Raw genomic sequence first — 16,419 nt, 5'->3', positions numbered from 1 at the left:
AAGGATAACATATGTCCTCTTTCATGCTGTTGTTTCGGTTAAGGCTCCGGGACTCTCTTATTAAAAAGGCCTGAGAATAAATAAGTGTACTGGGTGTCTAATCAATTATTTTTTCTATTTCCCAGGTCATATAAATGATCTCTGTGATTCTAAAATCAATGCCTTTCCTGTAATCTATTATTCAAAAGGATGACATATGTCCTCTTTCATGCTGTTGTTTCGGTTGAGGCTCCGGGACCCTCTTATTAAAAAGGCCTGAGGAAAAATAAGTGTACTGGGTGTCTAATCAATGTTTTTTTTCTATTTCCCGGGTCATATAAATGATCTCTGGGATTCTAAAATCAATGCCTTACCTGTCATCTATTGTTCAAAAGGATGACATATGTCCTCTTTCATGCTGTTGTTTCGGTTAAGGCTCCGGGACCCTCTTATTAAAAAGGCCTGAGGAAAAATAAGTGTACTGGGTGTCTAATCAATGTTTTTTTTCTATTTCCCGGGTCATATAAATGATCTCTGGGATTCTAAAATCAATGCCTTACCTGTCATCTATTATTCAAAAGGATGACATATGTCCTCTTTCATGCTGTTGTTTCGGTTAAGGCTCCGGGACCCTCTTATTAAAAAGGCCTGAGGAAAAATAAGTGTACTGGGTGTCTAATCAATGTTTTTTTTCTATTTCCCGGGTCATATAAATGATCTCTGGGATTCTAAAATCAATGCCTTACCTGTCATCTATTGTTCAAAAGGATGCCATATGTCCTCTTTCCTGCTGTTGTTTTTGTTGGGGGTCCGGAACACTATTCTAAAAAGGCCGAAGGAGAACGACCTGTACTGTACTTGGTGTCCAATCATGTTTTTGTTTTCAATTTCACGGTTCATAATAAATATCGCCGTCTAACTAAAATCAATGCCATACCTGTACTCTGTTGTTCAAAAGGATGGCATATGTGGTGTTTCATTCTGTTGTGGTTGTTGAGCGCCATGGCCGTGGGACAGCATATAAAACGGCTGAAGGAGAACCTGTACAGACTTGCTCCTCTTTTTAGGCAGGCCAGCTCTTTGCATATATGCCCACAGACTCTGTAACGCATGCCTCTTTTAGGGAGAGGTGCAGCCATAATGCAGGGTCAGAACCTCTGCCTGCAACTGTTATACTCGATTTTGCGAAAGGAAGTTAGCTTACCATGGTTCCCTGCACGCACGTATTGTTGTTATATTTTGGTGAGGTTAATCATGATGGCCATGTAGACCACCACCACTGAGAGTCCTGGAAGTAACAGGGATGAGATGAAAGAGCTAAGAATAGTAGAACTTGAAACAACAGAGTTAGCCATGGGTGTTAGTGCAAAACCGCTTGGCTTTTTTTTGGCTTTGGGTGCGGCTATTCATGCAGGCCATATAGAGCTGCCACCATTCGGTGTCGTATCAGCTATTAAACTAATAAGAACAGTACTACCAAAATACAGCCAATGAAGGGCCTTAGGAAGACTGAGCCAAGGTTGGATTGTAGTATTTGGTTAGGCTAATCATGATGGCCATGTAGACCACCACCGAGAGTCCTGGAAGTAACAGGGATGAGATGAAAGAGCTAAGAATAGTAGAACTTGAAACAACAGAGTTAGCGATGGGTGTTAGTGCAAAACCACTTGGCTTTTTTTTGGCTTTGGGTGCGGCTATTCATGCAGGCCATATAGAGATGCCACCATTCAGTGTCGTATCAGCTATTAAACTAATAAGAACAGTACTACCAAAATACAGCCAATGAAGGGCCTTAGGAAGACTGAGCCAAGGTTGGATTGTAGTATTTGGTTAGGCTAATCATGATGGCCATGTATACCACCACCGAGAGTCCTGGAAGTAACAGGGATGATGAGATGAAAGTGCTAAGAATAGTACTACTTGAAACAACAGAGTTAGCCATGGGTGTTAATCCAAGACCGCTTGGATTTATTTTTTTATTGGGTGCGGTTAATCATGCAGGCCATATAGAGCTGCCACCATTCGGTGTTGTATCAGCTATAAAAATAATAAGAACTGTACTATCAAAATACAGCCAATGAAGGGCCTATGAAGACTGAGCAAAGGTTGGATAGACCTGCCACCATTTGGTGTTGTAACAGGTATTAAACTGCAAAGAACAGTACTACTTAACACAACCTACTTACCATGGGTCCCAGAGCATATGTTTGGTTATTATATTTTGTAAGGGTAATCATGCAGGCCATATAGACCTCCACCGATAGGGTGAGTATGAGTAACAGCTATTAAAATGTGAAGGACATTACTAATTAACGCAATATAGTTACCATGGGTCGCAGACCAAGAGCAGATGTCTTATTATATTTTGTATGGGTAATCATCCAGGCCATATAGACCTCACCAAATAGGGGGAGTTACAGAGATTAAAGTGCTAAGAATGGTAGTACTTAAAACACAACCTAGTTAAAAATAGGTACCAGACCGCATGTCTTATTATTATATTTTTTCAGGGTAATCAGGCAGGCCATATAGAACACCCCCGATAGGGGGGGGGGGAACAGGGATTAAAGTGCTAAGAAAAGTACTAATTAACACAAACTAGTTGGGTCCAAGAACGCATGTTTAATTATTAGACTTTATTAGGGTAATTATATATCTAACAAATCTATCTATTTCTCTTCTATCGATTCTATCTAACTATCAATCTATGTATATCTATCTATCCTATCTATCAATCTATCTTCTGTCCGGGATGTTTGAGACAGCCACTTTGGGAAAGTTAGTTTATTTAGGCCCATTATGGCTTAAAAGCAGACTCTGCATAAACTATGTAATTTTCCATGGGAGTTTTGCCAGGGATCCCCCTCCAGCATGCGACAGTCCCGGTGTTAGTACCCTTGAAACAACTTTTCCATCACTATTGTGGCCAGAAAGAGTCCTTGTAGGTTTTAAAGTTCGCCTGCCTATTGAATTCAATGGCGGTTCGCGCGGTTCGCTCGTTCGCAAACAATACCGGAAGTTCGAGTCCGCCGTTCGTGAACTGAAAATTTTAGGCTCTCGACATCACTAGTCATGAATCTTCAAGGGGCGGAATTGCGCAAGTAGTTCACAAGAACTGTTTGTGCAATGAAAAAATAACGACAGTGTATGCTGTCTGTATTTATCGATATGTGGCGGACATGATACACTACAGCAGGGGTGTCCAAACTTTGCTCTCCAGAGGTTTTAGAACTACATTTCCGATGATGCTCAGCCAGCATTTTATCTAGCTGAGCATCATGGGAAATGTAGTTCCAAAACCTCTGGAGAGCAAAGTTTGGACACCCCTGCACTACAGCATATCATGTATGCTTGCACTTTAATAAATCAGCCCCTCAGTCTGTTTATTTCCCGCCTCAGTTTAAGGAAGTTCACAATTAAAGGGACAGTCTACACCAAGATTTGTTTTTGTTTAAAACGATAGATATAATCTTTACTACCCATTTCACAGCTTTGCACAACCAACATTGCTTTATTAATATACTTTAAAACCTTTAAAAATCTAAATTTTTACATGTTTCTAAGCCTCTGCAGGCCACCTCTTATCTTATGTATTTTAATCAGACAGGGCGAGTTCATGTGTACCATATAGATAACATTGTGCTCACTTCGGTGGTGTTAATAAATCAGCACTCTTCTAAAATACAAGTCTAAAATACAAGTCAGAACCCTGAGATAAGGAGGGCAATCTTCAAAGGCTTAGGTGCAAGTTAATCACAGAGGTAAAATTTGTATTAATATAACAGTGTTGGTTATGCAAAATTGGTGAATATGTAATAATAAGATTATTTACCTTTTTAAACAATAAGAATTTCGGTGTAGACTGTCCCTTTACATTTTGCAAGATTATAGTTAAATCCTATGAGATTATGTGGAATCCTATAGAGATCACAGAAAAGGGTTAACTCGGCACTGAAGCTGCTGATTGTGATTCATATTTTTTTTCACAACTCAGATGAATATAAAATGAGTTGCTAAATGGTAATTGCTTACTGATAGATTATGATGGTGATTTAAACTTAGTTTTAAATACAAACACAGATACTAATAAAACATTTTCTTTCTCAGAGCTGCATGAAGGATACATTTATGTTGAGTAACATGACCCAGTTGACACCTTGAGGCCTATTTAACAAAGGTCTTGCTGACCTGATCCGACAGTGTGGATCAGGTCCGCAAGACCTCGCTGAATGCAGAGAGCAATACGCTCTCCATATTAAGCATTGCACCAGCAGCTCTTGTGAGCTGCTGGTGCAATGCCGCCCCCTGCAGATTCACGGCCAATGGGCTGCCAACAGGGGGTGTCAATCAACCCTATCGTACTCGATCAGGTTGAATTGTGGCGATTCCTGTCCGCTTGCTCAGAGCAGGTGGACAGGGTTATGGAGCAGCGGTCTTTAGAAACACAGGCCATCAAGCTCCAATCGGAGCTTGATAAATGGGCCTCATAGTTTAAATGCAGATTTTACTCTAGCTTGTAGGTAATAAAAAGGTTTCAACAGAGGGTCTCTTAGCTAAGAACAAAAAAAGAGTATACAATAGGATAGTTACTTCCCTTTAGTTAGAACCGCTGCCTTCCAAATAGTCTCTCTCAAAGCTGTACAAATGATGTATATTGGCAGATAAAGGCGCTGGTTCTAAGGGATCTCCAAAGGATTTTTCTCTATGTTTCACAATTTTCCCAGAAGAATTCGGTCTGTGTCTGTGTTCAAAGTATATCACATTGGCATAGTACAGTGGGGCAAAAAAGTATTTAGTCAGCCACCAATTTTGCAAGTTCTCCCACTTAAGAAGATGAGAGAGGCCTGTAATTTTCATCATAGGTATACCTCAACTATGAGAGACAAAATGTGGAAACAAATCCAGACAATCACATTGTCTGATTTGGAAAGAATTTATTTGCATATTATGGTGGAAAATAAGTATTCGCTCAATATCAAAAGTTCATCTCAATACTTTGTTATATATCCTTTGTTGGCAATGACAGAGGTAAAACATTTTCTGTAAGTCTTCACAAGGTTGTCACACACTGTTGCTGGTATGTTGGCCCATTCCTGCATGCAGATCTCCTCTAGAGCAGTGATGTTTTGGGGCTGTCGCTGGGCAACACAGACTTTCAATTCCCTCCAAAGGTTTTCTATGGAGTTGAGATATGGAGACTGGCTAGGTCACTCCAGGACCTTGAAATACTTCTTACAAAGCCATTCCTTTGTTGCCCGGGCAGTGTGTTTGGGATCATTGTCATACTGAAAGACCCAGCCACGTTTCATCAAAATCTCACAATACATGGCCCCATTCATTCTTTCATGTACATGGATCAGTCGTCCTGTTCCCTTTGCAGAGAAACAGCCCCAAAGCATGATGTTGCCACCCCCATGCTTCACAGTAGGTATGGTGTTCTTTGGTTGCAAATCAGCATTCTCTCTCCTCCAAACACGAAGAGTTGTGTTTCTACCAAACAGTTCTACTTTGGTTTTATCTGACCATATGACATTCTCCCAATCCGCTTCTGAATCATCCAAATGCTATCTAGCATACTTAAGATGGGCCCGGACATGTACTGGCTTAAAAAGGGGGACACATCTGGCACTGCAGGATCTTAGTCCCTGGAGGCGTAGTGGGTTACTGATGGTAGCCTTTGTTATGTTGGTCCCAGCTCTCTGCAGGTCATTCACTAGGTCCCCCCGTGTGGTTCTGGGATGTTTGCTCACCATTCTTGTGATCATTTTGACCCCACGGGGTGAGATCTTGCATGGAGCCCCAGATCGAGGGAGATTATCAGTGGTCTTGTATGTCTTCCATTTTCTAATTATTGCTCCCACAGTTGATTTCTTCACACCAAGCTGCTTGCCTTTTGTAGATTCAGTCTTCCCAGCCTGGTGCAGGTCTACAATTTTGTTTCTGGTGTCCTTCGACAGCTCTTTAGTCTTCACCATAGTGGAGTTTGGAGTGTGACTGTTTGAGTTGGTGGACAGGTGTCTTTTATACTGATAACAAGTTAAAACAGGTGCCATTAATACAGGTAATGAATGGAGGACAGAGGAGCCTCTTAAAGATGAAGATACAGGTCTGTGAGAGCCAGAAATCTTGCTTGTTTTCCACCATAATATGCAAAAAAAATCTTTCCAAATCAGACAATGTGTTTGTCTGGATTTGTTTCCACGTTTTGTCTCTCATAGTTGAGGTATACCTATGATGAAAATTACAGGCCTCTCTCATCTTCTTAAGTGGGAGAACTTGCACAATTGGTGGCTGACTAAATACTTTTTTGCCCCACTGTATGTCTGAGCACCTTAATACATAAGTGCAGTATACTCACAGAATAATATCAGACAAACGGCTCCACAGGTGATTTCACAATCTTCCAATAAAAGGGTTTTTGTCTGTATCTGTTTTAAAAGAATATCACATTGACATAGTATGTCTGTGCACCTTAATATATAAGTGCAGTATACTCACAGAATAATGTCAGTCAAACAGCTCCACAGGTGATATCACAAAAAAAAAAACAGCAGGTGATTTCACAAAAAAAAAAACAACAATCAGGAAACGAAAAAAGCTGGCTTTTTTTTTAATAAAATGTTTATTTTGCTCAAAGCAAAAGCGTTTGAACGGCTATACCGTATTTTTCAAGAGCTATTTAAAAACTTTGTGTAGCTTATAGAAAATCATATACAATGCCACATCGCAGGTGGCCTTAAATACACAATCATGGGCGGTATCTGATACCTCATTGGTTGAGGTCAGATTTACACTCGATTTTAAAAACATTTAAAATAGAAAAACATTTAGAATAAAAATATAAAAACAAATAAAATGGTAAACACATATTTAACAATTCATTTAAACAAATGTCTAAAAGTAAGATTATTTTAAAAGAAAAAAATATAAACCAATCCTAGATCATTGTATTTTTCAGTTCCCTTTCAGGTTGACATCTGTGTGCAAGTTCTCAACCAGGTCCGTTTCTGTATGGCTTGGTCACATGATATTATTCGTCCAATAGTGTAACGGATAGTTGTTGAAAAACATATTCAGGAAAAAGTCCATTTTGAACTAAAGCATTGAAAGATTTTTTTTTTTCCCACCAAAAAGAGAAAGACACATTGATTCAATTATTGTATTTAAAATGTCTTTTAAATAGATACAATGATGTTGTTTACTCAATACAATAATGTTGTTAATTTATATCAAAATATATCCTCTCCTTCTAAACATTATGAAATCGAAATATGCATTAAGATATAAATCCCCATATGTATTATATTGTATTTATATAGGAGAGTTGCCACTTCATGTATACTGTCCTATCTTGTATGTATTTCACAAAACATCAATTTTATACATTAAATACAAAAAATTAAACATCATGTATTTTATCTTATCTTTTCTATCAAAATGTCTGTTGTTTACAAAAACTGACAGACATTTCATGTATATTATCCTATCTTGTATCTATTTTATTTCGCAAAACATCCATTTTATACATTAAATACAAAAAATTAATTAAACACCATAACCTAGATTTGGAGTTTGGCATTAGCCGTGAAAACCAGCGTTAGAGGCTCCTAACGCTGGTTTTTGGCTACCGCCGGTATTTGGAGTCACTCAAAATAGGGTCTAACGCTCACTTTTCAGCCGCGACTTTTCCATACCGCAGATCCCCTTACGTCAATTGCGTATCCTATCTTTTCAATGGGATTTTTCTAACTCCGGTATTTAGAGTCGTTTCTGAAGTGAGCGTTAGACATCTAACGACAAAACTCCAGCCGCAGGAAAAAAGTCAGTAGTTAAGAGCTTTCTGGGCTAACGCCGGTTTCTAAAGCTCTTAACTACTGTACTCTAAAGTACACTAACACCCATAAACTACCTATGTACCCCTAAACCGAGGTCCCCCCACATCGCCGACACTCGAATAAAAATTTTTAACCCCTAATCTGCCGACCGCCACCTACGTTATCCTTATGTACCCCTAATCTGCTCCCCCTAACACTGCCGACCCCTGTATTATATTTATTAACCCCTAATCTGCCCCCCTCAACGTCGCCTCCATCTGCCTACACTTATTAACCCCTAATCTGCCGACCGCAAAGTGCCCCCACCTACGTTATCCTTATGTACCCCTAATCTGCTGCCCCTAACACCGCCGACCCCTATATTATATTTATTAACCCCTAATCTGCCCCCCTCAACGTCGCCTCCACCTGCCTATACTTATTAACCCCTAATCTGCCGACCGGACCTGAGCGCTACTATAATAAAGTTATTAACCCCTAATCCGCCTCACTAACCCTATAATAAATAGTATTAACCCCTAATCTGCCCTCCCTAACATCGCCGACAACTAACTTCAATTATTAACCCCTAATCTGCCGACTGGAGCTCACCGCTACTCTAATAAATGTATTAACCCCTAAAGCTAAGTCTAACCCTAACACTAACACCCCCCTAAATTAAATATAATTTACATCTAACGAAATTAATTAACTCTTATTAAATAAATTATTCCTATTTAAAGATAAATACTTACCTGTAAAATAAATCCTAATATAGCTACAATATAAATTATAATTATATTATAGCAATTTTAGGATTTATATTTATTTTACAGGTAACTTTGTATTTATTTTAACCAGGTACAATAGCTATTAAATAGTTAAGAACTATTTAATAGCTAAAATAGTTAAAATAATTACAAAATTACCTGTAAAATAAATACTAACCTAAGTTACAATTAAACCTAACACTACACTATCAATAAATTAATTAAATAAACTACCTACAATTACCTACAATTAACCTAACACTACACTATCAATAAATTAATTAAATACAATTTCTACAAATAAATACAATTAAATAAACTACAGCCAATAGAATGCGAGCTCAATCTGATTGGCTGATTGGATCAGCCAATCAGATTGAACTTGATTCTGATTGGCTGATTCCATCACCCAATCAGAATATTCCTACCTTAATTCCGATTGGCTGATAGAATCCTATCAGCCAATCGGAATTCGAGGGACGCCATCTTGGATGACGTCCCTTAAAGGAACCGTCATTCGGCTAGTAGGTGTCGGGAGAAGAGGATGTTCCGCGTCGGAGGTCTGCAAGATGGATCCGGAAGAAAGAAGATTGAAGATGCAGTTGATAGAAGACTTCATCCGGATCATGGACCTCTTCAGCTCTCGCTTGGATGAAGACTTCATCCGGATCATGGACCTCTTCAGCTCCCGCTTGGATGAAGACTTCATCCGGATCATGGACCTCTTCAGCTCCCGCTTGGATGAAGACTTCAGCCGGATCATGGACCTCTTCAGCCCCCCGCTTGGGCTTGGATCAGGACATCGGAGGAGCTCTTCAGGACGGATCGGTGAACCTGGCAGGGTGAAGATAAGGTAGGAAGATCTTCAGGGGCTTAGTGTTAGGTTTATTTAAGGGGGGTTTGGGTTAGATTAGGGGTATGTGGGTGGTGGGTTGTAATGTTGGGGGGGGTATTGTATGTTTTTTTTTACAGGCAAAAGAGCTGAACTTCTTGGGGCATGCCCCGCAAAGGGCCCTGTTCAGGGCTGGTAAGGTTAAAGAGCTTTGAACTTTAGTAATTTAGAATAGGGTAGGGCATTTTTTTATTTTGGGGGGCTTTGTTATTTTATTAGGGGGCTTAGAGTAGGTGTAATTAGTTTAAAATTGTTGTAATATTTTTCTTATGTTTGTAAATATTTTTTTATTTTTTGTAACTTAGTTCTTTTTTATTTTTTGTACTTTAGCTAGTTTATTTAATTGTATTTATTTGTAGGAATTGTATTTAATTAATTTATTGATAGTGTAGTTAGGTTAATTGTAGGTAATTGTAGGTAGTTTATTTAATTAATTTATTGATAGTGTAGTGTTAGGTTTAATTGTAACTTAGGTTAGTATTTATTTTACAGGTAATTTTGTAATTATTTTAACTATTTTAGCTATTAAATAGTTCTTAACTATTTAATAGCTATTGTACCTGGTTAAAATAAATACAAAGTTACCTGTAAAATAAATATTAATCCTAAAATAGCTATAATATAATTATAATTTATATTATAGCTATATTAGGATTTATTTTACAGGTAAGTATTTATCTTTAAATAGGAATAATTTATTTAATAAGAGTTAATTCATTTCGTTAGATGTAAATTATATTTAACTTAGGGGGGTGTTAGTGTTAGGGTTAGACTTAGCTTTAGGGGTTAATACATTTATTAGAGTAGCGGTGAGCTCCAGTCGGCAGATTAGGGGTTAATAATTGAAGTTAGGTGTCGGCGATGTTAGGGAGGGCAGATTAGGGGTTAATACTATTTATTATAGGGTTAGTGAGGCGGGTTAGGGGTTAATAACTTTATTATAGTAGCGCTCAGGTCCGGTCGGCAGATTAGGGGTTAATAAGTGTAGGCAGGTGGAGGCGACGTTGTGGGGGGGCAGATTAGGGGTTAATAAATATAATATAGGGGTCGGCGATGTTAGGGAAGCAGATTAGGGGTACTTAGGGATAAAGTAAGTAGCGGCGGTTTACGGAGCGGCAGATTAGGGGTTAATAATAATATGCAGGGGTCAGCGATAGCGTGGGCGGCAGATTAGGGGTTAATAAGTGTAAGGTTAGGGGTGTTTAGACTCGGGGTACATGTTAAGTGCAGACGTAGGAAGGGTTACCGCATAGCAAACAATGGGGCTGCGTTAGGAGCAGAACGCAGCTTTTTTGGGTTTTTTTCAGCTCAAACAGCTCCATTGTTTCCTATGGGGGAATCGTGCACGAGCACGTTTTTGAGGCTGGCCGCTTGCGTAAGCAACTCTGGTATCGAGAGTTGAAGCTGCGTTAAATATGCTCTACGCTCCTTTTTTGAGCCTAACGCAGCCATTCTGTGGACTCTCAATACCAGAGTTATTTTTATGGCGCGGCCAGAAAAAAGCCGGCGTTAGTTTTTCGGGTCGTTACCGACAAAAGTCCAAATCTAGCCGCATGTATTTTATCTTATCTTTTCTGTCAAAGTGTCGGTTGTTTACAAAAACTGACAGACATTTCATGTAGTGTTATAAATTTAAGATTTTTAAATTGTATTTACACAAAAAAATACAATTTTTTAAAACATTATGTATATGTTTTATCTTATCTTTTCTGTCAAAGTATTTGTATAGTGTTATAAATTTAAGATTTATAAATTATATAAAGTGCATTATATCTTATCTTTTTCAAATGTAAATTTAAAATTTAAACAAAGGCAGCAATCTTTGTATCCTTATTCAATCCCCACTGTGCATAAGTTTTAAGTGTATGTATCCATTTAAGTTCTCTTTGATCTAACTCTTTTGATATTTGCCCCCCTCTCCAATGCATCTTAACTTTCTCTATTCCCAGCCACAGAAATTTTTCCTTCTTAAAAAACTGACAATTATTACAATGCACCGGTATAACGTGATGTTCGTGTTCTTTCTCTATTTTATTAAAGTGTTCTAATATCCTTGTTTTAAGGAATCTTGAGGTTTGTCCTAAATACTGACTTTTGCACCTACATTGTAGCAGGTATATAACATTTTTTGTTTTACATGTTATAAACTCTTTTATTTCATACACCTTTCCTGTAACTGATGAGGAAAAGGTTTGTTTGTCCTTTTAGTGTAGTTGCATCCCTTACATCTCCCACATTTGTAGAAACCTACTAAATCATTAATTTGTATTGTTTTTTCGGGGGCATCCCTTTTATCATAGAAGGTGCTAGTTTTTGGTTTAAATTATGACCTTTACTGAATATTATAGTCTTGTTCTAATATGTGATTATTATACCCTTTTTCCAGAAATCTTTGTTTGATCATAGTTGATTGGTTATCATAATCCTCTAAATTGCTACAGTTTCTGCAGATTCTTAGAAACTGGCCCTTAGGCACTGTTTTCAGCCAGTTAGGATGATGGCAGCTGTCATGTTTTATGTATGTGTTGGTGTCACAATCTTTAAAATAAGTTTTGCTATGTATCATATTATCCTTAATATATAGCGTTAAGTCTAAAAAATTAATTGTGCAGGTATTATAATCGGGAGTTAGGACAATAGACATGTCATTACCATTAAGTTTTTCTACAAAAAAGGTTAAGATTGGATTCTCCTCCCTTCCAAATAAATAGCACATCATCATCATATCTATGCCAGGACACCAGGTCCGTGCCAAGCTCAGGGCCATGACAGATGTAGTTATTTAAAAAAAAATCCATATATATAATGGCATAACTTGGCGCGAACCTGGTGCCCATGGCAGTACCACATATTTGTAAATAATGTTTATCATTATACCAAAAGAAATTGTGATGTAAAATAAAATCTATAGCTCTTATAATGAAATCTAAGAAACTGGGTTGTAAATTTGGATCATTAGAGAGCTTCCATTTTACTGCTTCTATACCTTTTTGATGATCGATAATTGAGTAGAGGGAGGTAACATCCATCCTTACCCACATAAAACTATCTTCCAAAGTGATATTATTTAAGATTTGTAAAACATGTCTAGTATCTTTTAAATATGATTTTGCCTGTTGAGCATATGGTCTGGTGGCATTTTTATGGACCTTGGGAAGAAAATAAAAAATAGGAGTTTTTGAGTCCTCCTTATATAGAAAATCAAACTCTTCTTTGGTGATGAGTTTCTGGTTCTGTGCTTCTAATAAAATATTATATAATTTAGAAGTAAATTATTTTTTGGGATTATTTTTTAATATTGTATATGTATCGGGATCACCCAGAATTCTGTTTAACTCTTCAAGATAATATTCTCTATCCATCATCACTATCCCTCCACCCATGTCAGCCTCCTTGATGATGATATCTTCCCTTTTATTTAAATGATTTAGTATATCAAATTCCTTTTTACTTAGATTGCAATTTTTATTTTTCCTTAGTAAATTTTCAATTTCTCTCATCAGCATTCTACCAAAAACTTCAATATTAGGACCTTTGCTGTAGCTGGGATAGAATCTCGAGGCATTTTAAAATTTATTCCTAGGATTATCTGTTTGGGCCGGAGTGGGGGGATTATAGACCGGTATGGGTTGTTTAGCATAGAACCTTTTAACAGTTAAATTCCTAATACATTTTTGTGTGTAAATGAATAGTTTAAATTAATTAAATCTCTGAGTTGGAATAAATGTAAGTCCCTTTGAAAGTATCAGTTTCTCCTGTTCACTAGTTTCTTTAGTGGATATATTAAAGACTCCTTGAGTTATTATCTCCTTTTTATTTGGGTTCCCTCTTCCCCCTCTATTTCCCCTATACTTGGTGTTCTGCCTCTTTTATTCTGGTGATGTTCTGTTCTTAGTGGGGAGTACCTGTTGGGGTGTATCCAAGATTCTCGATATGAATGTGTCCTTTCTTCTCTGTGTCTGGGAAAGTGGTTTGTATTGTGCTCGTGCATCCCTGTATGTGTTTCCCTTCTTAGTGGGCTCTTCTTTATATAGTCCACTTTGTATTTCTCTATTTTTTTCGTCGTTGATAAAAGGGGAATTATTAGAATAAGTCCGATAATGTGGTTTATATGGTGCATAATGTGAGTTGTGATCTTGTGTATTATTAGTTCTTTTATATGTGTTTTTAGTAGGTGAAGGGTGTCTCATATGATGAGGTCCATATCTTGAAAAATCTTTAGATTCAATCCGATAATGTGAATGTGTAATGTTGTATTCATCCCTAAAGTGGTTTTCTTTTTGTGGCTTATCATAATTAGGCTTCAAAGTGTGAGGTGAGGTCTTATGGTTATTCGTATTATATGTTTCTTTATGGATATATACTTGAGGTCTCCCTCTATTATTATTATTATAAGATTGTTTTTTTTCTGTAAGTGCCAAACTGAAAGTCCTCACTATCTCTAAGGTATTTTTGATATTTATTATCTCCCACTCATCAAATTCCTTTGCTTTTTCTTTTATTGTATCAAATTAATCTTTAAATTTTTTGTTATGTACATGATTACTTATATCATTCTATAAAGAGTTCATTTCTTTCTCTATATTTTTAAGTTGTATATCTTGCATCTCATACAGAAGGCTAACTCCAAAGAGCACTTGTGCAAAGCGGCATTCCACTTATTCATGAAAACTTCATCATCCATCCCAAAAGCTGGTATTTTAAAAACTCTAAGCCCCCTAGGTACAATGCTTTCATTCAAATATCTGCTTAGAAAGGTTACTTCCCACCATTTCTTTGCCTCCTTGGGGGTCGATCCGATATAAATCGTCGCCCGCAAAAGCCGGCGACGCCAATATTTACGCTGATTTGGTATCACATATACGGCGTAACCTAGAAGTTACGCGCGTATATTTCTGCCGTCGCCCGCAGTTTTTTGGGCCATAGGCAGGTATACCAAACCAGCGCAGTTTGGTATCCAATATGCAGCGTAAGGACTTACGTGGCGAAAATGGAGAAAACTTACTCCATTTTCACCTCGCCACAAAAAGCAGCCGTAAGAAGCCTTACGCTGACTATTGGAGCCCCGTAACTCCCTAAACTGGCTGCTAAAATAAACCTAACACCTAACGCATGTGCAATGTCTATCTCCCTGTCAACCGCGATCCCCCCCCCCAAAATCCCTAATAAAGTTATTAACCCCTAAACCGCCGCTCCCGGACCCCGCCGCCATCTACATAAACTAACCCCCTACTGTGAGCCCCTAAAACCGCCGCCATCTACCTTATCTATCCCCTAATTAGAACCCCTTACACCGCTGTCATCTACCTTATCTATCCCCTAATCTGACCCCTTACACCGCCGGCACCTATATAAAAATTATTAACCCCTAATCTAATCCCCCTATACCGCCGCCAGCTATATTAATATTATTAACCCCTAATTTAATCTACCTACCACGCCGCCAGCTATGTTATCTATATTAACCCTAAGTATATTATAGTTAATATAGTTATTACATTATATATATTAACTATATTAACCCTAATTATATTAGGGTTAATATAGTTACTATAGTATTTATATTAACTATTTTAACTCTATCTAACCCTAACTAAATTTATATTAAATTAATCTAATTCATTTATAAACTAAAATATTCCTATTTAAATCTAAATACTTACCTATAAAATAAACCCTAAGATAGCTACAATATAATTAATAATTACATTGTAGCTATGTTAGGGTTAATATTTATTTTACAGGTAAATTGTTAATTATTTTAACTAGGTATAATAGATATTAAATAGTTATTAACTATTTTATATCTACCTAGTTAAAATAATTACCCAATTACCTGTAAAATAAATCCTAACCTAAGTTACAAATACACCTACACTATCAATAAATTTAATAAACTACTAACATCTATCTAAAAATACAATTAAATTAACTAAACTAAATTACAAAAAAAAAAACAAACACTAAATTACAAAAAATAAAAAAAGATTACAAGATATTTAAGCTAATTACACCTATTCTAAGCCCCCTAATAAAATAATAAACCCCCAAAATAAAAAAATTTCCTGCCCTATTCTAAATTAAACACATTTCAAAGCTCTTTACCTTACCAGCCCTTAAAAGGGCCTTTTGTGGGGCATGCCCCAAAGAATTCAGCTCTTTTGCATACAACAAATACAATCCCCCCCCCCCCCATTACAACTCACCACCCACATACCCCTATTCTAAAACCACCCAAACCCCCCTTAAAAAAGCCTAACACTACCCCCCTGAAGATCTCCCTACCTTGTCTTCACCACACCGGGCCGAACTCCTGATCCGATCCGGGCGATGTCTTCCTCCAAGCGGCAAAGAAGAATTCTTCCTCCGGCGATGTCTTCCTCCAAGCGGCAAAGAAGAATTCTTCCTCCAGCGATGTCTTCCTCCAAGCGGCAAAGAAGAATTCTTCCTCCGGCGACGTCTTCCTCCAAGCGGCAGCAAAGTCTTCATTCTTCCGGCGGCATCTTCAATCTTCTTTCTTCGCTCCGCCGCCGCGGAGCATCCATCCAGGCCGACGACTGAACGACGAATGAGGTACCTTTAAATGACGTCATCCAAGATGGCGTCCGCCGAATTCCGATTGGCTGATAGGATTCTATCAGCCAATCGGAATTAAGTTAAAAAAATCTGATTGGCTGATTGAATCAGCCAATCAGATTCAAGTTCAATAAGATTGGCTGATCCAATCAGCCAATCAGATTGAGCTCGCATTCTATTGGCTGTTCCGATCAGCCAATAGAATGCGAGCTCAATCTGATTGGCTGATTGGATCAGCCAATCGGATTGAACTTGAATCTGATTGGCTGATTCAATCAGCCAATCAGATTTTTTTAACTTAATTCCGATTGGCTGATAGAATCCTATCAGCCAATCGGAATTCGGCGGACGCCATCTTGGATGACGTCATTTAAAGGTACCTCATTCG

This window comes from Bombina bombina, chromosome 5, assembly GCF_027579735.1.
Source record: "Bombina bombina isolate aBomBom1 chromosome 5, aBomBom1.pri, whole genome shotgun sequence".
In the NCBI taxonomy this organism is placed as follows: Eukaryota; Metazoa; Chordata; class Amphibia; order Anura; family Bombinatoridae; genus Bombina; species Bombina bombina.
This window is presented reverse-complemented; position numbering follows the sequence as displayed.